The sequence below is a fragment of the Dermacentor albipictus genome, unplaced genomic scaffold (genome assembly GCF_038994185.2).
Source record: "Dermacentor albipictus isolate Rhodes 1998 colony unplaced genomic scaffold, USDA_Dalb.pri_finalv2 scaffold_72, whole genome shotgun sequence".
Lineage (NCBI taxonomy): Eukaryota > Metazoa > Arthropoda > Arachnida > Ixodida > Ixodidae > Dermacentor > Dermacentor albipictus.
The window spans coordinates 95,310-114,093 of NW_027225626.1; the positions used below are offsets into that span (position 1 = coordinate 95,310).

General features: G+C 43.8%; 1 long non-coding RNA gene across 2 annotated transcripts; it reads right to left on the minus strand.

Annotated features, from left to right (window-relative positions):
• Positions 1–6,541: 6,541 nt before the first annotated feature.
• On the minus strand, positions 6,542–16,917 carry LOC135914839 (uncharacterized). 2 transcript variants are annotated; one of them, XR_011510222.1, is made up of 5 exons: positions 16,107–16,917; positions 15,296–15,386; positions 12,493–12,677; positions 10,526–10,687; positions 6,542–6,712 (listed from the first exon to the last, which is right to left on the minus strand). It is a non-coding gene; the product is annotated as an uncharacterized lncRNA (long non-coding RNA). The 2 variants fall into 2 exon arrangements; XR_011510221.1 differs by having other exon boundaries at positions 6,545–6,715.
• Positions 16,918–18,784: the final 1,867 nt, after the last annotated feature.

Genomic DNA, 18,784 nt, shown 5'->3' on the forward strand with positions numbered 1-18,784 from the left:
AGCAAGTTACCCTCGATAACCTAAGACCGATTTCGCTTACGTCTTGCGTTGGCAAAGTCATGGAACACGCAGTTCTCACCCGCGTGACCGACTTTCTCGAGGATCGTGACGAGTTCCCGCACACCATGCTAGGATTCCGCCGCAACCTCTCCTCACAGGACGTATTGCTTCAGCTTAAACACCAGATCGTAGACGACACTTCCAGCTCCACTAAGGCAATCCTCGGCCTGGATATTAAAAAGGCCTTCGATAATGTTAAACACGAAGCAATCTTAAAAACAATTAGAACGTTAGGACTTGGTCAAAGAACGTATAATTACGTTAGAGATTTCCTCGCGTGCAGGCGTGCATGCATCGGCATTGGCTACGAGGACTCGCCGGAATTTGAGACGGGTCCGTCCGGCACGCCGCAAGGATCCGTCATATCACCATTACTCTTTAATTTAGTTCTACTCGGTCTACCCGAGAAATTAACAGAAGTTGAAGGATTGCATCATAGTCTATACGCGGATGACATCACCCTCTGGGTTCCCGGGGGAGGATGTGACGGTCACGTCGAGCGAACGCTACAGGCAGGAGTAGATGCGGTCCAGAATTACTTGCGTGGAACGGGCCTCGAGTGCTCGGCTACCAAGTCCGAGCTGTTAATCTACAAAGCCACAAGGAGAGGTCGTAAAACCCTGCGCGACGAAGAACGGGAATACTCCAAAATACGTATTATATTGGCAGATGGTACTCCCGTACCGCACGTAGACAAAATTAGAATCCTGGGGTTACACCTGCAGGCAAATGGCCATAACGGAGAGACGGTGCGAAGACTTCGTCGTTCGGTAGATGACACGATCCGACTCTTGCGTCGCATCACGAATAGACGCAATGGTATGCGTGAAGACTGCGCGATCCGTCTCGTGCAGGCGTACGCGATAAGCCGCATAACGTATGTTGCCCCCTACCTTAAGTGGATAGGGTGCGAAAAAAACAAGGTCGAATGCATGATACGAAAGGCTTTTAAGAGGGCGGTCGGCGTTCCACTCAACGCGAGCACCGACAAGTTTCTGGAGCTCGGGCTTCACAACTCACTTGACGAGTTAATCGAGGCGCACGACATTGCGCAGTACGAACGATTATCTAATTCAAAGACAGGTTGATGCATCCTCGAGACACTCGGCATCGCGTACCACACTCAGCATGGAGTAAAGATGGCGGTTCAGGCCTCGGTCCGCGACCGCCTGATCATCCCGCCGCTTCCCAAAAACATGCACCCGACGCACCACGCCGCGAGGCGCAACAAACGAGCCAGAGACCTTCAGAAGAAGTTTGGCAACAACAACGAGGCGGTGTACGTAGACGCTGCGCGATATGAAGGAGAGAAAAGTGCACACGCGATCGCGGTTGTAGACCGCACGGGTAAGTGCCTCGCGAGCGCTACAGTGACTACAGGACACACGGAGGCGGCCGAAGAAGCCGCAATAGCCCTAGCACTGGCCACGGTGCCTAGCGCTGCGATCGTGATCAGCGACTCGCAGGCGGCAATCCGCGGCTTCGCGCGCGGTCGCGTCTCGCGGGAAGCGGTCCGCATACTCCAAATTTGTGACGACGGCGGCTCGTCATCGCCCTCGCAACCCCAAAATTCTACAGTCTTCCTCCTCTGGACCCCGGCACACACCGATGTCCCGCTCGCGGGCAACGAGGCGGCCCACGCCACGGCTCGAGGACTCACACGCCGAGCCGCCGCTGATTATGTGGCCGCCTCCGCCCCCGAGAGCGGGGCATCGGATATGCCGGATCGGGACACTACAACAGAAACACAGCTACAAGAATCACAATGGGCGTGGGGTGATCGCCTGACCACGTTCAGAGATCTCACCCAACACTACAGACTCCACAGACGCACATTCCCGCCACCACACGACAAGTTAAACAGGAACGAGGCCGTAACTTTACGCTTGCTCCAGACGCACAGCTACCCTAGTCCCGCGGTCCTACATCACCTCTACCCAGGTTTATATCCCACAGATGCCTGTAAAGCTTGCGGACAGCGAGCAACGCTGCGACATATGCTATGGGAATGTGCCGGCAACCACGGTAATGGGACCACATCCGTTCGCGACGCGTCCGTAATCGCGGCCGTTACCACAGTACGGGAAGCCTCGAGCTCGCTTCTCCCCGACGCCGCCCCAGCTGCGGGTCCCGCCGGAGACCTTCTCCATCGGCGCCGCCGCCGCTGGGAGGCGGCTCTCAAAAGTTCAGAGTTGGCAGACCAACTCTGGGCCGTCCGGCACGCCAAAGATGCCGCCCGAGTCCAAGGACTTGGAGCCGCCACCTGAGGCCACCACAACGAAATTGCCGGCCATTCATTAATAAAGTTTCTTTTCTCTCTCTCTCTCTGCATTGGTGAATGAAACGCTCAGGCGCAAGCGATACAACATTATTTCCACACTTCGCGGAAGCCCAGGTAAGAGCCGCAGTCGCGTAGATGGGTCGAGAGAATGCAACGTATCCAGCTTTTCTAGACACAAGGGTTTAGTTCGCGTGAGTGCCACCACGTGGCGTACTCAACTTAAACTTTTCTGACGTCAACCAAACAAAAATAAAAAAGTAAAAGCTATCCCTGCGCATTGAACTTCGCCACAATGCTTGTCCCGCCGGCGTTATCAGTGTTCTTGAGCAAGCGTATTCGCTCGTCACCTGGAAATTACTCGTCATCCAGCGTTTACTCGGGACGAGCAATTGATGATTCTGGGCTTTTGATCCGGTTCTTTTTTTTTTCTTTTTTTCGTTTTTTTCATTCTATGGAGTAAAGAAGCTAGTCTAACCGTCAGAAGCACTTCGGGGCAGCCTTTCTTCAGTCGGCAGACATTGGTAACGTCCGAACATCGCACAGCGTCTACTAGAGACGCCGTCGTGGATGGATTTTGATTTTCCCCTATCGAATTCGTTAAGGAGCACACAATTATTTCACTAGCGACTTTGCAATGCGCACTTATGGGCTATCGCCGCAGCTGCAAATCTAGATGTGCTTAAGTATTAAGACAAATACATGGATATGTTGGTTTTTCTCCTTGACACAAAAGTCACGAAACAAGAGTTGAGCAAACTGTCCCTGTGTCGTCGCAGGGTGTGAGAGGGGGCTAGTTGGTATTCCATGCCAAAGTGACTAGCGCAAAAGTGGACACGGGACACTAAAGAGGCGACAAGGATAAGCGCAAACTTCCAACTGGGCGCTTGTCCGTGTAGCGTATTTAGTTCCCTTGTCCACTCTTGCGTTAGTCACTTCAGTCTGTGTCGTCATCCGTTAGCTTGCTATGGCCGAAGCTGCTCGCAATATTACGTCACATTTACTGGCCACCAGGCCAGGCACACCTTTGGGTACGACATATACAGTACTTGCAGTTAGTTTCTAAAGTAGTCTCCTATGGCGGTTCTCCACGTGCGTGAAGCAAGAACTCTATTTAAATTTATTGCGCAGTAATATATGCGGGATTTTATGTTCTCCACATTCTCTACCATGTTGCCGTTCCGCTTTTATTATATAGCCGCAATGTAGACTAGCAGCTATCCAACGCCAGAAAGGATATTCAGATACATAGCCAACCCTTAATTACCATGGGTTATCTTCCCTCCTCATTACATATCCTGCCCATTTCTTTTTCTTGATTTCAACTAAGATGTCATTAACTCGCGTTTGTTCCCTCACTCAATCTGCTCTCTTCTTATCCCTTAACGTTATACCCATCATTCTTCTTTCAATAGGTCGTTGCCTCGTCCACAATTTAGGTAGAATCCTTTTCGTAAGCCTCCAAGTTTCTGCCCCGTAGGTGAGTACTGGCAAGACACAGCTATTATACACGGACTGGGTTCCAAGGGAAGGGAGGCGTAGCAGGGAGCGGCAGAAAGTTAGGTGGGCGGATGAGATTAAGAAGTTTGCAGGGACGACATGGCCACAATTAGTAGATGACCGGAGTTGTTGGAGAAGTATGGGAGAGGTCTTTGCCCTGCAGTGGGCGTAACCAGACTGATTATTATTATTATTATTATTATTATTATTATTATTATTATTATTATTAGTAGTAGTAGTAGTAGTAGTAGTAGTAGTAGTAGTAGTAGTAGTAGTAGTATTATGATAATTATGACATGTTCAATGACCTCACGCGCAGCTCCTGACACTTCATTGTATTCAAGAGTTGTGCGACTGCCCAGGACATCCTTAACGAATGTTACATAACGCATTATGAGGCTTTACTTGCCAAAACCACGATTTCATTATGAGGCACGCCGTAGTGGAGGATTCGGGAATAATTTGGACCACTTGGGATTTTTAGCGTGCGCCTAACCCTAAGTACGCGGGTTTTCGCATTTCACAACCCTTGAAATACGGCTGCCGTGGTTGGGATTTGATCCCGAGACCTTGTGATTTGCAGCCGAAGCCAATAAAAGCTAAGCAACTACGGAGGGAAAGGAATGTTGGCAGTAGGATCAAGGTGACAGCCGGCACGTGAGACAATTTGTTCCCATCCTCATTGCGCGAGAATGGGTACCATCTGCCCAAGAATGACACCGTAGAATGCACTGTATTTAATGTGATGGAGTCCGCGTCCAATATTTCAGACCCGAATCATACTGTAACTACTGACGACCAGGCATCTCGCTAATACGTGCAGTCGCTTGACAGCTGTCGAGCGCTGGCGTCATACACAGGACCTACTTGGCCTTTGTTCAACACCTGCCGACATTCTCGCCTTATTTCGCACCAATGCGTTTCAGCTGAACTGCTTCAACAGCCGATTTATTGGTGCCAGAATTTGGCCACCCTGTCACCGTTATGCTTTGTTATTTTTAAGTCATCTTTTATATTTAGGCTAATGCTGTCCTGAAATTTCCAGCGGTTTCACCTTTCCCAAAATGCACGCATTTTTGTCGGCCTGTGTTAATATTTCGGAGGATTTTTAACAGACGTGGAAACTATTGCATGGCCCCCTGACCATGCTGCTCAAAAAGTCATTTTATATCTCTGAGGTCTTGTGAAAGCTTCCGCCTTCTTGCCGTTCCTGATTTCCCTGTCAACTGTATCCAATTTTGACGACTCCAATCCCACGGAAGTTGGCGACGCTGTAGTAAATTTCCATGGGATTAAAGCCATTTAAATCAATTCTACTGTGGATACAACAGCCGCTTTCGCTCACTGTGGATGGAAATGTTGCGTTAATGAGCGCAATTCTGAAGCATCTAAATTGATAGTCACAAAATTATGCGGAAACCACGGATGTGCGAATCGATGTAAGCAAAGCTTTCTGTGTTTGTTGTCATTGGTAAACGTAATCTCTACAGAGTAGTCAGGCACCCTATAATGAAATGCTGCCAATGTTTGCCTGATTACGCCCGCCATTGTGATGCAAATAAACGTACCTCCAACTCATTTTCTCAGAAATAAACGCTGACGTCATCCAGAACCAGATCAACAAGTGCCCTAGTGCTCGACCTTTTGAGGCCCCTATTCGTAAGCTTATATTCGCGATTTAGTTATATGGGCGGGGGGAGGGGGGACGGAAGAGCGATGTGCTCTTATACCGTAGAAAGATCCCTCGGACGTCTCTGATCTGCTCGTTTTTATTCTCAAGTACCCAATGAAAACTGTCATCGCTGCAACTTCATAATGTCCTGGTGGCAGACCACCATGGCATGTCGCGCAAGTATGACCACGCTGATTGATTTGGGTTGGCATATAAAATTTGGTGCGTCATACTTCGCCGCATTCATTTTTCAAGCGATTCCAGATCTCGAAACGAGCGGCCAACTCACTACGTCTCTTTGCTCTGTTTACTTCCACAAAGTGTGTGTCTATCGCTGTGGTTACACTGTAAAAAAAATTTGCCTTACTTTACAGAAAATTTGCTGGTAATTTGTGACCGAACACTCTTCCGTAAATTAAGAACGGTCATTTCCGTAGAACGGACAACTGTAAAAAAAGAGACCGTAATACAAGATACGAGTGCTTCTGTATCTAGAAAACGGAAGACTCTGTATTCTGAATCTGTACTATAACCGTTAAAGTACGGTGCTTCTCGTATTCAGAAAACGGAACACACCGTATGCTGAATCTGTACTATAACCGTTAAAAAACAGGTGCTTGCCGTATTCAGAAAACGAAAGACTCCGTATGCTAAATCTGTACTATATCCGTTAAAGTACAGGTGCTTCCCGTATTTCATCTTGCAGAGCATATCCATTCGAAGAATGTGCCATCGGGGACAAAATTGCCCAGGACGTGCGAGAGTCGACCGAATTTCATTGGTGTGCTATTTGCTGGGATCAGCCGTGCCACCATCTGCGTTGGGAATGTGCATACGTGACCCACTGTTTTCAGCGGTCTTGAGCAGAAATGCAATTTGGTCAACGCTCGCACTTCCAGGGTACTTTTGTCCACGATAGTACATCTCCTTTAATGCAAATGTCATGAAGGCAGCTCATAGTCAAAGCAGCAGGTCACCATTGAGAAAATTGTCTTGCCAGCACACTGACATGGCTGCAGAGATAAAACACTTTGCACTTTGTGATATGAATGCACTGCATAGCATATATACAAAAAGGTGCAACATTTCAGTCCTCAAGTTCTTAGATCACAGAAGCAACTTTATTTTCTTCAATCACTCGTCTTGCACTTCTTCCTGGTGAAAGTTGTTCTTGACTCCAAACGCTTGCAAGGATAAACTTGCTGCTGTTAGGAGAAACAAATAGTATTCGTGAATATCCATCCTAAAGAAAGCGGCAAAAAAGTTTAATCACAGAACACGACAAAGCAGTAACTTCTGTGTTAGAAAAACATGTAAGTAGATCAACATTGTTGGAACAAGGGATGTTGCTGTAGCCAACATTTCGACATAGGTGCTTGTCATTAGGGTAGCAAATGTTTTCCTTGGCTGTGTTGCTTTGGATTTTGCATATCTCACTGGCCCCTAGCCTCATTGGGGGAGAAGTAACTGGTGCGTATAATAGGTCAAGAAAAGTCAAAGTGTTAAAATAAAGGAAGGAAGGGTGTGCTTAGCAGTGGTGATTGTGATGGAGCGGGTATGAGCGATGCTGTCAGTACTTGCCAAGAGTAGGGGTGACCAAAACAGAAAACGATGTACCCATGTAAGCAGTCATTAATCCAGTAGACCTAATCTTCCCAGAAGACAAAATAGGTATCAAGATAAACAGTTTGCACTTTTGGAAAAGGAAAACGAAGAATTAAGGAAAATAAATTTTGTATCAAGATGCATCTGGTTAGGATCACTGCAAGTGGTAAATGAAGGCGCATTATGAATATATATTTGGTTGAAAGCCGATGAAGAAAATATATATTAACCAAATATTAAAAAATAGGGACATTAAAATTAAACTGGATATGACCATAAAACAGTAAAGAACAGCCTGTGGAAAAAAATGGGATGGATAATATAACCAGGTGCAAGATTGCAAAACGTCGAGTGCTGTTTATATTCATGCTGCTGTTGACGGCTTCAAGTTTCTGTCTTCCTGTGGAACCTTTGTCTTACTTGAACAAGGAAATGGGTCATTTTTTAAACAAGCCAGTTCAAATGCAGTTCAAAGCTTCAGCGGTGTTATAATGAAAGAAAATATTATGGTCAGTTCTCCTGCTCATCTTGAAACTTATTGTGCGCAACAAACAGGGACGTAGAATAGAAGAAACATAATGTTAAGCGCTCGTCCTTGTGTTTCTTCTATTCTTCGTCCCTGTTTGTTGCGCACAATAAGTTTCAAGATGAATTTGTTCCAACTAGGCCGACTCGCAGTCTTGCTTCAGTTCTCCTGGGTGTGCTTTCATTCACCAGTTATTTCCACCGGTGTAAGTTCAAAATTTAATGGTCTAAATGGACCTTAGCTCCTGGCAAACCATTAGCTGGTCTTTTTTTCAACACAGATGCCTGCACATTATATGTGTTGGCAGGAGTGCTAGCGAACTACATTATACTTGTTGCCACAAACAAAGTGAAACTTGGTAACAGTGATTGCAAAAAAAAAACCAGCATTCCACAATACTGATTCAAGTCGTCTGGAAAAGTTGCTTAAGTTAACGTACACCCCCTACTCCACCAGACACAATTATTCACCCCACTGACTCTCATGGTGTCAACCATGCTATTACAACACTAGGCATCAAGTGAGGAGAATTAGGGGATAAGAGGGAACAATGCTTTTTGTTAGAACATCAAATGTGCTTTACATAAATGCTACATTCCAACTAACAAAGGAGCAACCGGTTTGTGAGATAGTGACCAATGCATACGAAAGCTAATGACATTCTGTGGAGCAGAATGTTGACGATGAGGTGTTATGCACACAAGTGTACTCTTTCACACAAAATGACATCCTGCACTCAAACCTTGTGCCAACATTAGAGTTTGAAAAACACCGTAGTGGAAAGCAAAGAGTGCTAAATTTGTTGAAAATTACTAAAAATTATTCGATTATTCATTATCCTTACTGTTTGTTAAAGATTCACAGATTGTTCCCTATGGGTGCTGTAAACAGGCACCCTTCTTTTACAGTGGTAGCAACAATGATCTGTGGCACAGACAAGAATAAATGCTCATGAAGTTTATGCACGAGTATATCCTACAAATTACACCCCATTTCACATTCCAATATGGTAGAAGAGGAAGACGAAAAAAAACTACTTTCTGGTGGAGGATGCATACCCCAGAATAGAAGAAACAAGTGTACCCTAACCATTGCTGCTGCCGATGCCTGTGCACTAGCAGTTACATATAATATGGCAGTTACAATTGTTTTTCCACAAGCACTGCAAGCTGCGGCCAGTTTAACAGTACACAGCTGTAATAAATTTAGGGCAAGCTAAAGCTCTCTAATGGATTTATCTCATATGACACAATTGGAATGCAATATTCTGCAAATAAGTGAAGCGCGATGTGCCATCCCATACAATGAAACACCTTTGAAGAATCTGAATCACCACCTGCACTCTTAGGCAAAGTTACACCCTTTGGAGTGCCCCTTCTGCCACACAACAATAATCGTTATTTGCCTTGATGCGTTTCCTTTCTTGAAGACGCCATGCCCGCTACTTTGTTGTCGGGAATGCTATCATGCTGATAACGCGCATGCCCTTCGTTACTGGAAAGTACAGGGCTCGCAGCGTTAAAGAAAGGAAATGCATAAAGGCAGATGACAATTATCGTTGTGTGGAACAAGGGGCACTTCAAAGGGTGTAACTCTGCCTAAGAGTGTGAGCCGTGACGAGGGAAAAGAGTGTGTTCTGTGTAAAGTAGTGCACCTGTATAACCTAAAGCTTTGGAGAATGCATTTAGTATGAGCTGGGAAGGTTCCTAATTTTAATTGCACACAGTGAAAACCTCCATGCAGTTTTGCAAAATGCAAACCCCCTACCTTTTTGTTGTTCAAACGTAATGACACGTAGGGCCATAACATGTACATTACGGGTTTCGTTCCCAAACAATCAAAGTGAATAGCACCACCCTAAGTGTTATGTGCCTTCTTGTTAGTGTCGAATGCTGCGATCGGCAGAGAAACGGATTTCTGGAGCAATATAAAGTATTAGGTGCTGTGATCTCAGTTCTTTCACTGCTTTTTAAGCATTATCAGATCCTAAAGTAAAGAAACGAGGAATAAATACATGCATATTTCACGTTACAACCCTCATAAGTATTTAGTAGTCTGGATTATGAAGGATTCCAGATTTACAATGCAGGACAGATTTTATTCCACTGAAAGAATGGCATCATGCCAATGATTCTGCATTTGGTGCTATATTTATTTGTATTTAGTTCAGTTGGAATGTGTGTGTATCGTCAGCGATATCGCTTGACATGTTTTATATTGACTGTTTTCTAAATTCAGGCAAATTCGTATTCGCAAATAACCTTGTATGACACCAAGAACTTGCTTAGCAGGAGTATTTCTAACATTTGCAAGATATGAGGCTCTTGAATGCATATCTCAGCCTGGGGTACACGCCGCCCCCTAATCTCATCAGCAAGTTTCTGGAACTCATCTACGAGGTTTCTTATGATGAATGTAAAGTTGCTTGAATGGGAGAAATAGGGAATTTATAACAGGTGAATTATGCAGCATAAGAATGATGTCAGCAAGAAGCAAGCATCAAGAACTATAAAATGAAGACTATAAAATGCAAGAATTATTTGGGATGATTTAAAATTCTGGCATTGGAACGAAATGTCTTTCAATCTATATATAAACTCTGATTATTCACTCTACTACCACGACCTTCATTAGAAACATTCATAATCATTATCCTATCTATGCCACATCATCCTAGCTAATATTCAAGCCTTCATAAGCTGCTTTTTTTACTGCTAATTCTCTGTGGGAAAGAGGTGTCCGTATGAAGACCATATCATATACTTATTACCCGTTTTTTGATAAATGATAAGGGAAAAACTTCACACCAAAAATGCATTGAGCTTGAGCAAGTTCTGCGTTTGATGCTGTTGATTCTTTTTTCCCTTTGCCATCATTGACCCACCTGGTTAGCTAAGTAGACAGAAAAGCTGCAGGAGAAAGGTGGGGGTGCCAAACCAGACTTGTGCCCCAGGGGACCTTTTCACGGTCACTGGAGGAACTGCCTGTGGCCTCGGCATCTTCCTTGAGGGCCACGGCCATGTCTAAGAAACCTTGTCTCCACAGGCTGCACAAAGAAAGATAATTTGCTGAGCTAAGTCTTTTTCTTAAAAGAACCCATTTAAGTTGTATTCGTGGCTTTGCACCACAAAACTGACACATGACTGGCCTCTCAAGACACTTTGTGTATTCGCAGGCTTATTCCATGGAAAAACACTTTTATGTAGCACACAATGAGTAACAGTAACAAAAAATGTATCAGGAGGCTTTCATATTGCTCTACAACTTTTCATTGACACATTTCATTTAATTATTTGAGATATTTAATAACTAATTAAGAATTATGTAATTAGGCAGAATGCACAATATAATCAGAGTATCTCCAAGCGATGGCAAACATTACCTTCATTTTGTCTAGTTACATCGCATTTACATATTTCTAAATCTTGGTGCATGATAGTTAAGACACCCTGTAGATCAAAAAACAATATTAAAATTTTCATAATCATCTCTTGCGTGTTATTGGTGGCTATGGCTGCTTCAAGTTATTCTTTCAGTATGGTACAAGCAGTTTTGAAGTGAAATTGTTTTGCATCGAGGGCATGTAATCTAGGCAATCAAGCAAAAGGTCAAGTTGTGTTCACTATTCAGATGTTTAACTAAGAAGCTGCAGGAAAAGGAAACAAGACACAACACCTAATAAACAATGCAAAATTTGAAAATTTAAACTGAACAAGAAACCAGTGTTTGAAAACACAGAAAAAAAGCCAGCAGCTTACATCGAATACACCCTTGCTATGTACTCCAAGTGAAGTTGTTACCGCAATGCTTGGGCACCACATCAACGTAACAATCAACAACTTCGAGCAGAATATTAATACCACTAAATGAACTGGCCTTTGAAGATTCTTGATCTGAAATCCTCAACGACTTGTTCTGGTGTTTAATCTGTCAAGCTCAATCTGTATTCTCAAAAGCTGGCTCTCGGCCATAATTTCTGTAAACGCAACATCAGCTTAAATCTCAAGATAGGGTTGACCTGCAAATAAAGTGGATAATGCATGGCAAACATCATGAACTCTCTTACATGTTAACCAGAGGGTTCACTCATGCAGCCATGAAATTGTGATGCAGACACGATATATTGAAGCTGGTTTTGTGAAGTGTTTCATGCTTCCAAGGCTTCTTCAGTTGTGAAAGCTGTCTCCGTTAGCTAAATAAGCGATGAGAATAAAAAAATAACTTCAACATGCTCACAATATGTTGACCATTTGCAAGTAAACAGCAGCCTTTTTGGCACCCAGGTTGCCTGGTGCAAATCTACTATGCCACAGTACTTGCGTTACCCAGTACCAGCCACTTTAAAATGCAATGTGTTCAGAACCCTTTCCCTCTGTTTGTCTGCTTTGGAAACAGTTTAACATGTGTTCAGTAGGCGTCGAGAAAGGGGACAGAAAACACTGTGCACCACTGATTTCTAACATGTTTCGCTGGATGCAGCACACCGCACCGGATGCAGGTGAAGCTAGTGGAAATGCGATGTCATGCAGTCGCTTGTCCTGGAAGCAGGGCATATGGTGGACTAACTAGTGCGTGCGATCAGATAATATTGCTGCCGAAAAACTTTGTGGTTTTTCACATTTTAGGAGGTCTCTACATGTCAGGTAAGCACTTTTATGACAATCTGAACCCGTATACGATAGTGTTCTCTTACATCAAGTTTTTTCTGATTTTCCAGTGTTTCCATTGCACGCCACTTATGTTAGCGACACTGTAGACACTACAATGGAAAAATTCTGGACACCTCGAAACACTGCTTGGGTAGTTTATGGCACATCAGGCAGGCATGTTAGGGGAAGAAATGCTACACACCCGTGCAACAAAGTGCTGCCGCAAAGTTGTGAAGCACCAACTTCCGGGACAAGGCCGGCTTCAGTCGAGGGCGCTCGATGTGCTGTTCATCCCCTGTAGTAGAAATCAGTGGCGTGGACCCTTTTATACTGGCTGTCTTTTCTGGTCGGAACCTTGGCAACAGCTTCCACCATACTTTTTTGAACCTGCAACATGTGCAGAGAAAGTCACATCACTGTGCATTGATTGTATGGCTTTATTGTGCTACACATTCTATCAAATAATTAAAAAATACAGTTCACACATTTTTACTACTGTATATAGACAGTCTAGTTGCTATACACGCCAAACATTACCATTCCTCTGACAGAATGCAACAATAGAAGCGTACACTGTAAAGCTACACTAAAATTTAAATTGATGTGACACCGTATGAGCATACACTATGCTTACTGTATGCTTTAGCCCTGTGTCAAGTAAAAGTTAATTGTCAATCATTTATGGTGTATTTCTACTTATTCTGGGTCATCAAACTGTACAATCAATGTTCCAAGTTTACACAATGTTGGCTTTTGATTGCCTATGTGATCCGTTTCCTACTTACGCATGCAGTAATCCCACTGTAATAAGGAAAAAGAGAATAGGAAATGCCGTGATAATCTTCTACATTTGATGAGGGCAGGAGCAATGACCAATAGCATGTGGTTGAAGCTACATAATTACTCAGTTTTCACACAGCTTAATTATTCAGCAAGTAATAAAGAGCTATCCTGTGCACCTCTGCATGACCAATAAAATCTGACTGCTTGACACTGCACTAAGGCTTGGTACTGTTCGGCAGTACAGCTTTGGTTTTCTGATATACAGAACTGTTTAGGTACCAGTAGTTTACTTTGCGATAAAATGGAGCTTGGAGCACTGGTCATTTGCACATAAATAATGCGACAGCAAATATAACACAAGGATAGGAATATGGGTCTCTTGGAAAAAGTACATACACATTATGAGTATAATGTGATGTGATGCCACAATGAAACAGAAAGCAACGCATAGAAGTGGACGGCGCTTCCATGCCACCAAGGTTATCGGACAGACAGTACTTGAGAAGTGCCCGCAACACAATGTGTTGGCGGGCTAGTTGGTGTGAATCCATAAATACTTTGTTAAGCGCAAAACAATGGACACAAGAAAGACGACCGGCACAAGAGCGTACTCATGCGACGGGATCCAAAAAACCATATTGAGCACTGCACAAGGTTAAAGAAAGCACACTAATGCGCTGTGACCCCAATGACTGTATGAAGAAAGCTTCCGATAACTCTCAGGCGGTGGTATCACAGCACTTTTTCAAAATCGTAGTATCACGAAACATGGCTTTGCACTTTTATATTTTACAATGTTGAGCCAAATGGGAACCTGTGCCTGTTGGTATGGATCGTTTAGGTTCGCAATGTTTCGTGATGCTACGATTTTGAAAAAAGAGCCGTGATACCACCGCCAGAGAGTTATCGGAAGTTTTCTTCATACAGTCATTGGGGCCACAGTGCATTAGTGTGCTTTCTTTAACCTTGTAAAGTGCTCAATATAGTTTTTTTTGGATTCTGTCGCATGAGTGTGCTTTTTTGATCAGATGTTGGTGGTTCCTGCACAGCCCATGTTCTTCTAGATTCTGCTGTCTACAAAGGAGGGACGCAATAAAGTGATGTCAGTTGAGAGTAGCGCCTTGTTCTGTCGTCTTTCTTGTGTCCGTTGTTTTGTGCTAAAAAGCAATGATGTATTCCTTGTGTGTGTTTGAAGACAGCTCCACACGCAGTAGCGTATCCAGTATTGCTGCCCAGTGGTTTAGCTCGCCGCAGTATGAAGTGCCACAAAACATAAGGAGAGAAACCTGCATTATAGTCTTGTTGCAAACAAGAATATAACGTGAAGTGCATTCTGAGGCCAGAAACTATAAAAAAAAATTTCATGATGCACCGATGTGCAAGGTTTTATAGCAAAGTCAAATACATTTAGTGTAAATATGACACTATGATGATGCACAATGGTGGTAATCTGTAATAATATAAAAGGTGCCTTAATGTTACAACAAAAGCTGACATTACTTAATAATAGCCCTGTAAAATTTAACATGCAGGGGCACCGCTTGGTTAAACAATAGTGATGTATTGTCTATGTACACAAGTATTACCCACGCATTTCTGCCATTGTCTAAATGGCATAAATGAATGGGTAATACTTGTATACATAGATATTACATCTCTATTGTTTAACCAAGTGGGTAAACTATGTCTGCCTGACACAAGATTAGAATTAAACCATAAATTATACATAGTCACCCTAAGAGTAACACCTCATTTGAACTTCACAGTAAGTAGACGCCTGTTGATGCCAGCCTCTCCCAATGCTAAACTGTATTGCATGCTCTACAGAGAAATTAGAGTGGTATCACTCAACTCTGAAGCAATTCAGGACTGCAGCACTGTAGAAGACATCTACAAATGTCCCATTTCATGTATAACAGCCTGAATTGCTTGCACATCTTACCAAGTGCAAATTAAAATTTCTTTTTGTTTAGCATTTTTGCCTGCTAGACCACAATCCAATGTCATCAATATATTAACATATTACCTCAAAGAACCTAATTTGGCTTATAGATTAACACCTTTGCATACTGCCACAGCTGCACTCTGTCATATGCGTTGCAATCATAAAGGAGTGCTGGTCCACCAGCACTCCAATGTCACTAACAGTGATCACCTACACAGCTAAGTAAACGGTCATGATTCAGGTGGCAAATAGCTATCAGAAAAAAAAATCCACTCACCTTGAGAGCTATAATACTGCAATAACTTGAGAGAGATGGACCCATTGCAGGCAGCAGACCTCTTCTCAGCTCCAGCACAACAGCAACTTGCCTTTCAGTAAAAGAAAAGGATTGATTAGTAATGATAAGTTACCTTGTTTTTGCTGAGTATCAATACAATCTGACTTTCATGCATATCCACTCTCCGCTTTAGTAATACAACTGAATTATTCGTCAAATAAAAGAGTCTATGATGATACCATTCGCATCTCTTGTATGTCCAAATTTTTTCGCACTGATACCCCGTTTACTGCTTGCTTAGTGGCACGAATGCCTTGACTGCCCAGACATCATTCGAAGGAATACGTCTTGCTGCACCGCAAACGGTGCAGCAAGACGTTTTTTTCTGGTCACAATTAAAACGTGCACCCAAGCAAGAAAGTAACGATCACAGGTAGTGAGCGACTGCTATTGCCTCGAACGTTTATTTCCGTATTTTAACAGAAGTTCTTGTATCGGATACAGTATGCTCTCAAGCCAATACAAGCGTCAATACAAGAGCTCAACTGAACGCAGTTTTATTCTACGCTTTTAACGCGAGTGAACAAAAGGTTAGAAGTACCTCACGGAAATTGCGATCGAGCCAATCGCGCTACGACTGGAATCGATCTGAAAAGATAGGTTGATCCCTTTCCCCATTCATGCGTCATTTTTGCCCTAAGACGTTGCATAGTGGTCTTTTGAAACAATATTTCTGTTCGCGACACCGGCTTACCACACATCATTTTAACCCCTACGTTATGCAAACCAAATAAGATTAAAATGGGCTTACCTCATGAGCAAGTTACGAGCGCGCGTAGACTGTTGAACACCCGTTGAGAGCAAGCAGGCTAGCCGTGTCCAAGCGCATACGTGCACCCAAACACAGGACAACTTCTTCGATGCCGCAGCGAGCAGAGTTTTGTACACGAAGTGAAAGACATCCAGCGCAAATATCTCCGCGCGATGACGGCAAATAACGAGCGCACAAGCGTACACAACACAGCAACAAATTCGGAACTTTGCCAATTCGAACGTGCCGAGACCCAAGCAGCGTAACCATCCATCGTTTCTGTTCTTCGCTCCCGATGCGTCAATCTCTCTTCCTTGGGCTCTTGCTCCACCCTTGAGTACAAATCAAGAGATATTTACGGCGAATTAACAACATTTACAACACGACTCGAAAAATGCCGGCTGACTACACATGTGCATCTCCGTCTGCCACTCCTAACGGACGCGCAGCGCGCGCTGCCCCCTGGTGTCGCACTCTGAGCGCGGAGAACCGAACAGAATCGGTTTCGTTTTCGCATTTCTGCTCTTGTTACTGGAACTGCAATATAATTGCTTGACAATTAATTGAATTCTAAAAGAGGAGAACGCTTTCTCTCCCACAAGTTAGTGCGTTTTATACAAAGGGAGAGAGAATTCAAAAGGCAGAAAGGCAGGGAGGTCAACCAAAGCATTCGCTACTGGCGATAGCAAACCCCTGTGCTATAATGAAGTGCAAAGCAGTGCACTGCGATGCGTCCATAAGCTCTAGTACAGGGATAATTTGGGCTGGTTGGTGCATGTAATGAACGGGTAAATAATGAGTTGTGTCATAACATTACCCATGCATAAAGCACGTGGAACTAATCGTATTGCATTCTAGGTCAAAAAGAAATAAAGCTTGAATCGTTACATCTCGACACTGGGCATTCTTTCTTTCCGAAATATTTTTTTCTTCTTTTTGACAGTATACACAGTACTAGCACGGTAATAGGTGCTTCATCTTCAGTCACCTTCCAGTAGTTTACACACATGTCGGTGCATGTTCGCGTTCTTTATTCTACCGTACAAGAACGAGCACGCTTACCGGTCTTGTTTCAAGATGAAGCGCCAAATGTTTGCGATTACATCTTACCGCAAGAATTAACACATGAACAGTGAAGATTATGCGTAATCGATTTGTCTCAATGAATGGGCAGTTATTGTCAGAGACGAGATATTTTGTAAATATCATGGGAATGAGTTCAACCAACTACATTGCAGTTCAGCAGTGCCCTTTGACACTTGGGTTAATTGCTTGCCGCATTCGAAAATTTCCTCCGACCGTTGTACTTGGATCTATAGGCCGCCAGTCCCCTTCGAGACCATTTATTGCCAAATGTAAACGCAGTTACGGTCATTATACCACTCCCTGCGTTTCGGTACTGATTTAGAGTGCGCACAATTTTTGGCGTATAGAGCACCAATGTCATTCCCAGTGCACCAGCACCTGAGTGCCGCAAGCTTGTTTACGCATGCACGTATGTCCCCGGCTCTTCATTCACTTAAACATATATGCTGCGTTATTAACTACAAAGCGCTTAATTTGAGAACATTGCGAGAACACGCATATATTTGCGCATATGATCAGCGTTACAAAGCCCATATGCGCGGCAAACTGCGACCGGAATAGAAGATGCGTATATATATTTATACGATCTGTTATTGCAGCTTTTGGTAGAAGGCTAGCTCTCACATTTTGTACGCAACTTCATAATGCGTACAGTTTGCGTGTTCAATAAAGTATTGTTAGCTGAAACTTTATGAGTACGAGCGCTCATTCAGACAGCTTAAATTTTCTCACAATATACGGATGTTCACATAACAAAAATACGGGATTCTCTCTGTTTCGTCCAAAACAGCGTATAGCCGTTATATGATTACAGTGAAAATGTCCGTAAAGCTGAATACGGAGAGCACTTTCCGTATATTAACGGCAGATTTTGCCGTATTTTTGAAATTTGACATACTTTCCGTATTTTTATCTGCAGTTCTCCGTATAATGACAGAAATCCCCCGTAAAATTACGGAAATTTTTTACAGTGTACCCAATACGCCCAGTGGTATGCTACCACTCAAGCCTTTCTGTCGGCTGAGCAACTGAAGTCGCAGGCTTTCTTCAACACGGCGTCGACGTTCAATATGGCTATCCTCAATTACTTTTCGCGGACTTCGCTCACCGCCTTCTCTCCAATGTCATCTCGTATACTACTCGCTCCTGCTAGACAGAACACAAACACGCAACGACCTTAATGAAGTATCAATAACACCCTAGTTGACATGCTGTCGACGTATATTTCCGTTGAGCACCGAGACTGGAGCATGGTCCTGTCTATGGTGACATTATCGGTCTACAGCTTCGCTCAACAACACCGCTCGTTACTCATCACTTTTTTTTTTGTCTACAAGAGCATAGCGTATTTCCTCTGAATGTACTTTCGGCTTTAAGTGGGACCTTGCACGCCCGCTTATTATGTTACGTTGACGGTGACCGTTGTCGTCAGGCTGCCGTCTAATTCTGAGCGTCGCAGTCACCAGAGAACACAGAAAGCTGTCTTCCCAAACAAACCACCGGGATTCGAGCCCATCTCCCAAATGCACCATCTTGCATTTGGGAGATGGGCACTCTAACCATTACGCTACCACCTGCCTCCACCAATTTCC